This window comes from Rhinoderma darwinii, chromosome 4 (assembly GCF_050947455.1).
Source record: "Rhinoderma darwinii isolate aRhiDar2 chromosome 4, aRhiDar2.hap1, whole genome shotgun sequence".
Lineage (NCBI taxonomy): Eukaryota > Metazoa > Chordata > Amphibia > Anura > Rhinodermatidae > Rhinoderma > Rhinoderma darwinii.
In genome coordinates this window covers 154244682-154258186 of record NC_134690.1, presented here as the reverse complement: position 1 = coordinate 154258186, position 13505 = coordinate 154244682, and the positions used below count along the sequence as shown (strand labels likewise).

The 13505-nt window shown below is 43.5% G+C and overlaps 1 protein-coding gene across 1 annotated transcript in view; it reads right to left on the bottom strand.

The window, feature by feature from the left end:
- Positions 1–2474, bottom strand: part of ATP13A3 (ATPase 13A3) — a 123714-nt gene extending 121240 nt beyond the window's left edge. Inside the window, exon 1 of the mRNA XM_075861751.1 lies at positions 2019–2474. The gene's annotated coding sequence lies outside the window, so the exon portion shown is untranslated. The remainder of the gene's footprint in view (positions 1–2018) is intronic.
- Positions 2475–13505: the final 11031 nt, after the last annotated feature.

The window sequence follows — 13505 nt, the reverse complement described above, 5'->3', positions numbered from 1 at the left end:
GAATATAAACTTAGTAGGAACATGCAGGGGTTTTGCCATCCGCTTTTGACGGCAGTATACTGTTGGGATCACATTGGAAACCATCAATAGAAACGACCGAAGTCAGCAAGGTGGAGGGAGGAGCCTACAGGTCTGCCTGTTCTTGTACTAGACTGCGGGTAGGGGGTCAGGGTGAACGTTCAGTGGCATACATACAGTAAATAAGTCCTGGGAGTCAGTTACAGCACAGAGGGGCAACGTGCAGCTGCTGGACCACAATGGCAAATCTGTAAGGGCTTATTCACACCAACGGCTGTATGCATTTCAATGGGGCCGTTCACACGGCTGTGGTTTTAACGGACTGTGTGAAGGGTCTATTAAAAACTAGAAAATTTCCTACTTTCTTCCGTTTTCACGGATCCCTCGATAGACTCAAGTCTGAGGGATCCGTGAAAATGGGTCCCGCACGGGTGCAACTTAGACGTGAAAGAAGTGCTGGTTTTCACGTCCGAGTTTGCACACCTTCGTGTGAATAAGCCCTAAAAGGGCCCAATCTGCCATGTGCCATTTACAATACTGGTGTCTTCCTAAGCAGCGTTTTACACAGGGTGATAATTGATCATTCGAACGACTATTCGTTCCCAACTGTTTCCATGTGTGAACACGTCAAGTGATCAAACAAACGATAATTTGCTTGTTCATCGTTGATCGCATCTTTAACGATGATTAAAAAAAATCTTTTGTCGGCGTAACATCCCCTGAATAAATAAGGGACGTGCTGCCGACAATAATGGAAACTGTACGAGAGGAGGGGTACCCAACAATCGTCGCCGTTAATCATGCAGCCATTCGCGAACGCATGGCGGCGTGGTTTCGGCAGCGTGCTACTACCGCTATGAGTTCTCACCCATAAATGGACGTAAACAAGAGTAGATAGACTTGCTAGATCGGCACAATTTATACCTGCCCCTGTAAAAGGACGCTATGTTGTGGCAGAGGTGCCAGGTAAGACTGCCACCTCTGCACCCCCTATATCTACAGTACAATCTTCTCAGATGCAGCTGTTATGGGCACCTGGAAACGAAGAACTAGGCCATCAGAGATCATCGGGCACATCCCCTTAAAAAAGAAAAAACATTCGTAAATACAAGTGATTGAGTTTTTCTCTTTTCGTCAAGTTGTCATTCACCATTTTTAGTAATACCAACAACCGGCGGCGCTACCATAGGAATGGTCACCCTGCTTTACCAGATCCTGAATGGCATAATCTGTCAGTTCTGTAGAGAGGAAAGCAGGGAATATTTATCAGCAAGAACCTAGGAAAGCTGGGAGACAATCCCTGAGATGTCAGACAGAAAGTCACTCAGCTGTCCCAGAAATAGAAGAGAGAACCCCAGGCCCTTACATTTGCCATTTCGTTTTGGGGGGCATGGTCTGTGCTGGTGACGTCACTACACCCCAATACACCCGGTGCTTCTCAGTGTCCTGGGTGTGGGTAAGGTGGAAACACTCAGTGATCACTCTGCCCCTTCTTGCTGGCCTTAGTAGCGATCCTGTCAGCGGCGTCTTTACACCTGGACCAAGACTGACAGCACGAAAACACAGACGTTACAACACATAGTGGCCATGAAGCAGATGTCTGGGAGTCACTCCCCACAGGCTGCGGATACAGGGGAGGTACACAGCACGTGGAGACGACCAGCCACAGGGTGAGACATCACTGACAGCCTGTGACTGGCCGGAGAGACAGAATGGCAGACACCAAAGCGGAAGAGACGGACTGCAACAAGATGATGAAGCTATGACTGCCGGCACATGTGACACACACATACATTATATATATATATATATATATATATATATACACACACCACATGTACGTGTGTCAGCCCGGTACTACGTGTACACGACATGCTGCATGTCACACATCGACGTTCCTGTCATATACACAGAAGGTTCCATGTCACCTACATAATGTCGGATAGAGACGCATTATACACACGAGGTAATACACAATGCGCTCGGAGGTGCGGACTTACCCGGTGTTGAGGCCCCCGGTACGGGCGGTCAGGCCCGGGAATCCACGCTCTCCGGTAGCTCTGCTCTCCGCCCGCTGAACCCGGCGGCCGTCTCGGTTTATCACCTGAGGCCCATGATGGGTGCGAGGGCCGGAGCCTGAGAGCGACAGAAAGTGACAGGAGGTGAGGACACCCAGGCAGGCGGGAGACCAGCAGCAGCGAGGACTAGAGAAGGAGGAGACACCATAGAGAGAGGGATGGAGGAGAAGAGTGTGCTCGGAGGGAGGAGTAAAGCGCTGAGGACACGGGGGAGGGGGGCAGGAGAGGCGGTGGTGCGGGGCTGGGGCACGGCAAGGTGATAAGCGGCCACTGAGGTAACCGATGTGATAGAATGAGCGCAGGCCGAGGCGAGCAGCACATCACTGGGCAGAACTGCAGACACCGGCCTCGTGTGCAAATAGAACGTAGACCTGCAGTTTCTCATAGCAACCAATTCGATTCTAGCTTTCAACGCAACAGAGCAGGGTAAAAAAAAATGAAAGCGGAAGACTGATTGGTTATTGTGGCCAACAACTACTTCTCCTCCACTAGTATAGAGGAGGTCTCCTGTGTGACAGCGGGAGAGAGCGGGCGCTACAGCATATACAGCACAAATGAATGGAGCTATACACTGGTGGGGCATGTGTGAGTGATGAAGGACAAAGCATGGCGGAACCATAGGTCATCATTGATCAGAGGCAGGTCAAGCCCTGGTGCCATAGACCTAACGATGAGCCACCTGAGCGATGCTGTCGTTGTCTATGAAGTATACCTTCATTTCTAGGCACACTTCTCCTTCGTGGTTCGCAGTACTCCACTGTTCTACAAGAAAATTACATTTGAGGTGTTCGGGTATGGGAGAAATTGTTCATATCATAAGAAATATTAGTTTGGGAATATCTCTCCCCAGAAGAGTGTTCGGAACGTAAGAAAAAATCTTTGGCTGCCCTCAAATGAGCGTCCGCCTTTTCTCATTTTTCCAGATCCAGCGTTCAGTGATGATAAATTTCACCATCGCAGTCATTTTTCCATTTTCATTTTTCCTCCCCATCTTCCAAAAGCCATAACTTTTTTCTTTTTCTTTCGACATAGTCGTATGAAAGCTTGTGTTTTGAGGGACAAGTTGCAGTTTGTAACCGCACTATTTATTGTACCTTATAATGTACTGAAAATTATAATGTACAATGGGGTGAAATAGAAAAAATTGGGTTTAGTTTTTACCACATTCACCGTGCGGTAATAATGAAATGTTAACTTTTATTTTATGGGTCAACATGATTACGGTGATACCAAATTGATAGTTTTTTTATTTTTATGATTTACTACTTTAACAAAGAAAAAACAAAATAACTTTGAATTAACTATTTTCTAAAAAAAATTTAGGCCCCCTATGGGACTTGAACATGTGGACGTTCGATCTCGTCCGCTATACACTGCAATGCTTATGTATTGCAATGTAAAAGGAGCACCACAGTGGCAGACCTGGGGGACTTTATTAGGCCCCCAGACTACCATAACGATCATTGACACTCCGCAATCGCATCGTGGAGGCGGGGGGCTGATAGTGACAGAGGGGGCACCCCCCCCCCCTTTCCAATGGCATACATGCTGTGGTTGCTCTTGACTGCAGCATCTAAGGGGTTAAACGTCCAGGATTGGAATTGCCTCCGATCCAAGTTTTTAGTGCAGGGTGTCAGCTGTAACGTACAGCCGACACACGCTGAGTATGGGCCGGGCTTTTTTTGGGCCAAACCTAACGGCCATGTTTATTGTGGAGTTTGGGAGATAGAATTGGGCCGAACAAATGTTTGACTGACCAGTAGCTTGTATTTATGGCCAGCTTAAACATGAACATATATGGGATCTGTATTAGTTGAAGTATACAGAGGCAATGTTAGGCCCCATGCACACGAACGTGCATGTGCGGCCGCAATTCCCCCGAAAATCCATGGGAGAATTGCGGCCCTATTCATTCCTATGGGGCCATGCACACGACTTTGGTTTCCACGGTCCGTGCATGGCCCAGGAGCCCAGACCGCCGAAAGAACGGACATGTCTTATTACGGCCGTGTTCTGCGGTCCAGGCTCATTGAAAATAATGGCCGCGGCCATGTGCGCGGCCCGCGATTTTCGGGCAGCTCGCGGCTGATACTCCGTGGCCGGCCGACCTGAAAATCACGGCCGTGCACATGGCTGCGGTTGTGTGCATGATGCCTTAATCAATATAGCTATTCACAAGCTACTTTTAGGCTGGGTTCACACAGAGTTTTTTGCAGGCAGATAATCTGCCTCAAAATTCTACCTGCACGCCGATTTTCGCTGCGTTTTTTGCCCGCGGCCATTGAGCTTGATGTCAATGGGAGATCAGAAGCGTAAACGCCCGAAGATAGGGCATGTCCCTTCTTTTTCCTGCGAGCCGGTTTTTCCTGTCGCGGGAAAAATACGCCTTCATATTCGGCCGCTTTTTGGTGCATTTTCGGACGCGTTTTCCGCGTCAAAAAAACTCTGTGTGAACTTGCCCTTATATGACTATTTCTATATGCAGTTCCTATGTCAAATTTAATCAGAAGTCATATTCGGTTCACATGTAGCAGATTTTGTGGTCAGAAAATCTGCAGCGGAAGACAGTAACCCTCATCCAGATGCGGTGGATATTGCGTAGATTTATTCCTGATTTTTCCCCACTTAATTCAATGGGTAAGTCAAAATCTGTAACAAATCCCTCCTAAATCCGTAAATCCATATAATTAAAAATAAATTGTAAAAAAAAACAGCAGTTTTGAAATAATAAAAAAAAAAACACTATACTCTCCTTCCCAATCTTCTTCTTTTAGCCTGTCCCTTGCCGGTCTCTGAATCCTGGCCTCCATGGATGACTTGTCGTTTAGACACGTGACCTCTGCAGCGGTCACATATGACGACAATTCATTAATGGAGGCCAGAATGCAAATTCCGATGGGGGACCAACTCGCGTTACCATTGGAGCCGCAGAAGATTGGGAACGTGAGTATATCATATTTTTAATGCAAATTTTGACGCCTCAAGATGGGGCATGTCACTTCTTTTTTCCACAACCGTTTTTTTCCAAAAAAAAACGCCTCTACCTCCCAATGAAATCAATGGGAGACCACGTCGGCCGTTTTTTGCCACGGATTCCGCTCCAAAAAATGCGCCAAAAAAACTCAGTGTGAACAGGGCCTAAAAAAAGCCACCATATAGACATAGATACAAATTTAAGTACAGATGTAACAATACATAATTTCTATCAGTATTTTGCTCCTTTTAATACAATCATTTGAACAAGGCCTGGCATCCCTGGTTTTCAGTGGTTTTATGCTCAGTCTCTGGCACCCAGTTCTTAAGTTCTCCTTGCTTCCATTGGTTTTGTGCCCAAGACACTGGCATCCAATAATATGATGCTCCAGTTTCGGGTGTCCAGAGGTTTGGTGCTCCAGTCACTGGTATCCAATGACCACTGGACGACTTGTTTTAAGTTCTAGTTCCTGGTGTCCCTGGTTTGGGGCTCCAGTCTATGGTGTCTTTCAAATTGGCACCCCAGTCCAGGATGACCAGTGATTTGGTGCTCCACACTGGTGTCCAGATGTTTGGTGCTCCATTCGCTAGTATTTAGTAATCCATTGCACCAGAGCTGGAGATGGACAACACCAAAATAAAAATGTTGCAGCGATAGTGGAACTCCTTACTCTGCGACTGGTCTAAGGGGCCCTATTGCTCGCCACCCTTTGGTATGGACTTTCCTAGGCAGATCCCCAGGTCCCAGCACCCAGAGTAGCCACCAATTGGTGTCAAGTGTGCTGCAGAGAATGTCAGACAGGGACGGAGGGATGCGTAGGTTGGGCAGAAGTACCCGCGGATGGTCTGGGACATAGAAAACAGAGCTACAGTTGATAACAGAATTTTACAGCAAAGGTATCGGGCTTGAATCCAAAGGGGCATAGTAGGAAGATAAATATACAATGAGACACTTGAGGTCAAGGGGAGGTGTAAAGAGCTATATCCCCTAAATACCCCACGAGTAGTAACGTCATCAGGCTATATACAAGGAGCAGGAGTGGGGCATTTGACCACCAAGAAAGCCACTAATGGCGGGGAGCATTTCCGGACCGTGGAGGGCTGAGTAACATCCAGGCTCTAGCTTTGTGAAGAATTTCTGTCTAAGGCAGCTTCAGATAACAGTAATATGTAGGGGGGGGGGGGGCTTTGGAAAAGTCTTTCTAGGTTACACATGACTGGATCCAATCCTGTCCTTTTCACTACGTATACGTTTCCATAATATTTCAATGCAGCTTTAGCCTAAGTCATGGTTCCGGGTGGCAAACACCCCTGAGATTGCAGGGATTAAAAACTGTGATGGGCTCTTATTTCCAATATTTAAGGACTCATTGACAGGGTCCATTCCTAATGACCGGCAGAGAACAAGTGTGGCGTCAATGGCAGAATTGGGAACTATAGACCTACAGGTTTAAAAGGGTTCCAAAAAAATTGCCTCCTGTGTGCTTTCCTGTATTTTTTTTTCCCCAATTTCTCCTTTTTTCACGCTTTCTCGTGTTACTGTTGTTTACGTGCGCCACTTCAGAAAACGTAACGATCCCGCTCCACTAGTATCAGAACGGTGAAACTACATCTCCCATGATTCCCCTATTCTCAGGCTCACAGTTTCAGGGAAGAGGTTTTTCTTTTTTTCAGAAGCACTGGTAATTCCCCCTGTGACATTTTGTTAAGGGGAAGTTGATTTACAGAAGAGGATTAGTCACATGATGTGACGTTTCGAACGTCAGAGAGTGATGCATGGAAAGTGGATATAGCCACATAAGACGACTGTCTCGATGTTAAATCAACACGATCATTCATGAAATTATCTCACTGTTTCCATGTAGCAATGATCCCTCTTGTTCAGTCAGAATTCAACTCAATAACAGAAGGGGAAGTCTCCAGGCTCCTCTCCTCTTCTCACCCTACTATTTGTATTAGTGATCCAATTCCATCACATCACATTCAGTATCTCTCTGGCTGTTACTACTCAAGTAGCCAAAATATTTAAAGAGGCTCTGTCACCACATTATAAGTGTCCTATCTCCTACATAATCTGATTGGTGCTGTAATGTAGATAACAGTTGTTTTTATTTTGAAAAACGATCATTTTTGAGCAAGTTATGAGCAATTTTAGATTTATGCTAATTAGTTTCTTAATGACCAACTGGGCGTGTTTTTACTTTTTACCAACTGGGCGTTGTACAGAGGAGTGTATGACGCTGACCAATCAGTGACCAATCAGCGTCATACACTTCTCATTGTTCCAGCCCATTGTTATAGTGTGATTGTGCAGTGAAAGAAGCTTGGCTGGAACAATGAGAAGTGTATGACGCCGATTGGTCACTGATTGGTCAGGGTGATACACTTCTCTTCACAACGCCCAGTTGGTAAAAAGTAAAAACACGCCCAGTTGGTCATTAACCTCTTCACGCGCTGCGCCGCAACTGTACCTCCTGCAGAGGGCTTGCTTCCCGCACCAGGACGTACAGTTGCGGAGCGGTTCCCGGCGCACACTGTCCTGACGGACAGTGTCCGGGAACCGGGAGGTCAGTTGTCCCCGACAGCTGACACTCCAGTCTTGCCGGTCAGCGGATTTCGGCAATTAACCCCATAAATGCGGCGACCGATTGCGATCGCCGCACTTAAGGGGTTTGAGGCACATCGGCATCCCCCACAAAGTGATTGTGGGGGCTGCCGATGCTTGTCGTGGCAATCGGAGGCCAGACAATTTTGTGGCCTCCGCTTTTTAGATTATATTTAGACACCATGTCAGGTTTGAAGAGGTCTTGTGGTGCCAAAACAGTGGAGAGCCCCCAAAAGTGACCACATTTTGGAAACTACACCCCTCAGGGAATTTATCGAGGGGTATAGTTAGCATTTTAACCCCACAGGTTTTTTGCTAAAATTATTGAAAATCGTCTGTAAAATTGAAATTCCACCTTTTTTCTGAAAAAACTTAGACATTTTAATTTTTTATTAGGAATGAAGGAGAAAAAGAACCACAAAATTTGTAAAGTAACTTCTCCCGATTACAGGAATACCGGATATGTGGTAATAAACTGGTGTTTGGACCCACGGCAGGGCTCAGAAGGGAAATGGCGCCATTTTGATTTTTGGAGCACAGATTTTGCTGGAATGATTTTCGGTGCCATGTCGCGTTTGCAACGTCCTGGAGGTACCAAAACAGTGGAAACGCCCCAAAAGTGACCCCCGTTTTTTTGCAGACTTTAGTGGAATTCGGCCATGAATATGAAAATCTACTTTTTTTTCTGAAAAAACGTAGACATTTTTACTAGGAATAAAGGAGAAAAAGAACCCCAAAATTTGTAAAGAAACTTCTCCCAATTACGGGAATACCTCATATGTGGTAATAGACTGCTGTTTGGACCCACGGCAGGGCTCAGAAGGGAAGTAGTGCCATTTGGCTTTTTGAGAACAGATTTTGCTGGAATGGTTTTCGGGTGTCATGTCACGTTTACAGAGCCACTGAGGTGCCAGTACAGTGGAAACTCCAAAAAAGTTACACCATTTTGGAAACTACACCCTGAAAGTATTCATTTAGGGGTATAGTGATTATGTTGACCATGTCGTTTTTTTTTTGCTAGAATTACGGGAGAGCATAAAACTGAAGGAGCGCCTTGTGGCTTTTTGGGCCTAGTTAGATGAATTCCTGGCACAATTTATTTGCAGACTTTCTGAAGTGACTGAGCAGAAAACACTGTCCTTCAGTATTCATATAGGGGTATAATGAAGTATTTAGTTGTTTTTTTTTAGGTTTAATTCCAATTCATAAATGGGCAATAATGTACTGGAAATGGGGATAAAAGGCCAAAAATGGGTAAAAAAAAAAGTAGAGTAAGTCATAAAATTAATAATTTAGGGAGGAATGGTAGGCTCGAAAACAGTCTTTGATGCACAATCCTGGCTTATCAGGACAAGTGTCACACTGATAGCCCGTGTCTTTTCGCATTCCGTTTTTATAACAGACGCAACATTTATTGTACGGTCTTCTCTTTTTCTCAGTGGGGGGCACTTCACTTGGGAAGTGCTGCCCTGATACAATTCTGCTGGCCTCACTGCTATGGGATGTACTTGCAGCCTCTTTTGCTCGGTCTTTGAAAAGTAGTTGCTTTATTACTTTTTCCTGGTATTCAAGATACCGTGCTTGATTCCCTGACTTCCGATAAATAATAAAGGAATTGTACAGCGCTGTTTGTATGAGGTGCACTGCAGTCTTCTTGTACCATACACGGGACTTCCTCACTGCGCTGTATGGCCGTAGCATTTGATCTGCCAGGTCTACGCCACCCATGTGCTGGTTATATTCCTGTATACACACAGGCTTGAGGGCTGTGGCATTATGCCCTCTTACTGGAACAGGGGTGCTGCTGTCCCCATGAATGGACGTGATGATAAAAACATTTTTTTTATCCCTAAATTTGGTCACCATCACAGTCCTATTACACAATGACCTGCTATCACCAGGTCTCAGTTTTTGGTCGACCAAATTTTTTGGGAGGCCTGTTTGATTCCTCCGTATTGTGCCACAGGTGACTGTATTTTTCTCAAATAGGCAGTGGAACAGTGGGACGCTAGTATAGAAATTGTCTATATAAAGGTTATAACCTCTCTCTAGCAGGGTGTACAAAAGGTCCCACACAATTTTGCCGCTTGTATTGAGGACAGGGGGACACTCTGTTGGGTAGATTTGGGAGTCTTTTCCCTCATAAATTCTAAATCTGTGGGTGTACCCACTCTCACAGAGCTTATAAATCCCGTAGTTTGCCCTTTTACTTGGCAAGTATTGCCTAAATTGTAGCCTTTCTTTGAAGAGCACGAGTGACTCATCTATGGCAATGTTTTTATTTGGGGTGTATGCCTCCGAAAATTTTTCACTCAGAAGTGAAATAAGCTACCTAATTTTAAATAATCTGTCCTGGTTGGGGTCACCAAGCGGAGGGCACTTGCTGTTGTCCGTGTAATGGAGGAATCTTAATATTGCCTCAAACCGAGTTCTCACCATTACAGCCCTGTACATTGGGGTAGCATACAAAACGTCGGTCGACCAATAGGACCGTATGGTGGGTTTCATAATAAGCCCCATATTAAAAAGGAGCCCCCGAAACGTTTTAATTTCTGCAGCACATGTTGGATGCCACATCTGGCCTCTAGCGTAATATGACGCGGGGTGACTGGCCAGATACCGTTCGACATAAATATTTGTTTGGGTGACCATTAGGTTCACCAATTCCTACGTGAAGAAAATTTGAAAAATGTTTAATTCTGTGTACCCAGTGGTATTAATTTTTATTCCTGGGGCAGAAGTGAATTCAGGAATTTGGGGTGGAAAAATATTTGGGGGCACCCAATTGGAGTCACTTGACTGACTGTCACTGCCTACTCCGCATTTGTGGGGGTTCCTCACTATCGCTAGAGGTTGACAAAATAAGGAAGTGTTCCTCATCCTCACTGGCGGTTTCTGTGTCTGAACACAGCATGGCGTAGGCCTCCTCCACAGTGTAATTCTGTTTAGCCATAATTTTATACATTTGAACAATTTTTTTTAAACTTTTCTAAAATTTTATGACCTACAAAGAACTACGTCTGAAATGTCGTCAGAAACCTGGTGTATGCGTGTGTGTGTGTCTGTGTGTGTGTGTGTGTGATTATTTAAATTGTAACTTTTTATTTTATGCTAAAACAAAAAACCGCGCCTAAAACGTCAGCACAGGAAGGGTTAACACTCCTTTTCGGACATCTGCGTGCGATATAGCGTATATTTATAATATACTATATAACGTATATAATATACACGTGTGTGTATGTATTTTTATATATATATATATATCACCTATATATACCCTACACTACTACCTATATTTTATTATTTTTTTTAGATTATTTTTTAGACTTTTTTGGGGGATTTTTTTTTTTTTTTTTAACAAGCTAAGTAACTTTTGACAGGTCTCCAAAAGGAGAGGGGAGGGGAGGTGGATCGGGGAGCTTTATGGGGTTAAAAAACAGGTTTGTGCAATGTATTTAACTTGTGAGGGGACACACTAAATTCTATCTGGTCCGATCTCCTCAGAACTGTCACAACTGTGACAGAAATGAGGAGATCCGTCACAGAGGAAGGGCGGCAATTTACTTTTCTGCTGTGATTGGTCAGTCTGGAGTGACTGACCAATCACAGCGATCCCCGGGGGGGAGAGCCGTGATTGGTCCCGCCGCCGATAGCTGTGACGCTCAGCTGTCTGTGACAGCTGAAGTCACTGTCCTGTCACCGTTTGTTTACAGCATTCTCGTCCTGCGTCTGCAACCAGTTAAGGGGACTAATAAAATGTGTAGAAGAATTAAAGTTATTAGTAGTGAGAAAGAAAAAAGTTTAAAATTAAAAAAAACCCCCTTATCCCATTTTTCTTCTAAAGTAATGTAAAAAAATAAACAGAATTGGTATCGCTACGTCCGTAAAAGGCTGAACTATTACAATATATCATTATTTAACTCGCACGGTGAACACCGTAAAAAACGTAAATAGTTTAAACCGCCAAAATCGCTGGTTTTTTTTGTCACCTTAGCTCTAAAAAAAAAATGTAATACAACTTTTTGATGACTTTTTATGTACCAAAAAATGGTACAGATAAAAACTACAGCTTGTCCCGCAAAAAATAAGACCTCCCACCGCTCAATCAACCGAAAAATAAAAAAGTTACGGCACTCAGAATGTGGTGAAACAAAACAATTTTTATTTTAACAAATAGATTTTTCTTTGTAAAAGTAGTATAATATAAAAAAAACTATATACATTTGGTATCACCGTAATTGTATTGAGACGCAGAATAAAGTAAAGTTTTCGTTTTTACCGCACGGCGAAAGCTGTAGAAACGAAAACCCCAAAAAATGAAATCAGATTTTTTTCCTATATCAGCCCGCAAATATATATTTTTCCGTTTCGCAGTACATTTTATGGCACTTTAAATGGTGTCAATAGAAACTACAGCTCCTCCCGCAAGAAATAAGCACTCACACCACTCTATTGACGGAAAAATAAAAAAGTTATGGCTCTAAGAACGTGGGGAGTGAAAAACGAAAATAAGAAAGCAAAAAATGGATCAGTCCTGAAAGGGTTAATTAATTTCTAATGAAAAAAAATTATGACCAAATGTGGGGTATTTTCGTACTCGGGTGAAATTGCTTTCCAAAAATTGGTTGTTTTTTTTCTCCTTTATCCCCTGTGAAAATGAGAAAATTGAATATTTTAGTGAAAAAAAATTGTGATATTCATTTTCGCGGCCTAATTCTAATAAATTCTGCAAAAGACCCGTGGGGTCTAAATGCTCACTAAACCCCTAGAAAAATTCCTTATGTGGTGTTTCCAAAATGGGGTAACTTGGGGGGTTTCCACTGTTTTGGTCCCTCCAGGGCGTTGCACACGCGACATGGCACCAGCAAAATCCGTGCTCCAAAATCCAAATGGTGCTCCTTCCCTTCTGAGCGCTGCCATGGGTCCAATCAGCCGTTTATTACCACATATATTGCCGTAATCGGGAGACATTGCTTTACAAATGTTGGGGTGCATTTTCTTCATTATTTCTTGTAAATATTAAACATTTCTATGTTTTTTCATTTTTAGACTAATTCCAATATATTTAGAGAAAAACCTGTGTGGTCAAAATGCTAACTATACCCCTAGATAAATTCCTTGAGGGGTGTAGTTTCCAAAATGGGGTAACTTTTGGGGTGTTTCCACTGACCTCTTCAAACCTAACAAGGTGCCTAAAATATATTCGAAAAACAAGGAGGCCCAAAATCCACTGGGTGCTCCTTTGCTTCTGAGGCCGGTGTTTTAGTCCACGAGCGCACTAGGGCCACATGTGGGATATTTCTAAAAACTGCAGAATCTGGGCATTAAAATATTGAGTTGCATTTCTCTGGTAAAACCTTCTGTGTTACAAAAAAATAAATGTGTTAAAAATGAATTTCGGCAAAAAAAATAAATTTGTAAATTTCACCTCTACTTTGCTTTAATTCCTGTGGAACGCCTAAAGGGTTAAAACACTTTGTGAATGCTGATTCGAATACCTTGAGGGCTGCAGTTTTCAAAATGGGATGACTTCTGGGCATTTTCTAATATATAAGGCCCTCAAAGCCACTTCAGAACTGAACTGTCCCTGAAAAAAATTGCATTTTGAAATTTTCTTTAAAATATGAGAAATTGCTGCTAAAGTTCTAAGCCTTGTAACGCCCTAGAAAAATAAAAGGATGCAAATATAAAGTAGACATATGGGAAATGTTAACTGCTGTTTTGTGTGGTATTACTATCTGTTTCTACAAGCAGATACATTTAAATTTAGAAAAATGCAAATTTTTGCAAATATTTTATACATTTTGGTGTTTTTCAGGAATAAATACAGA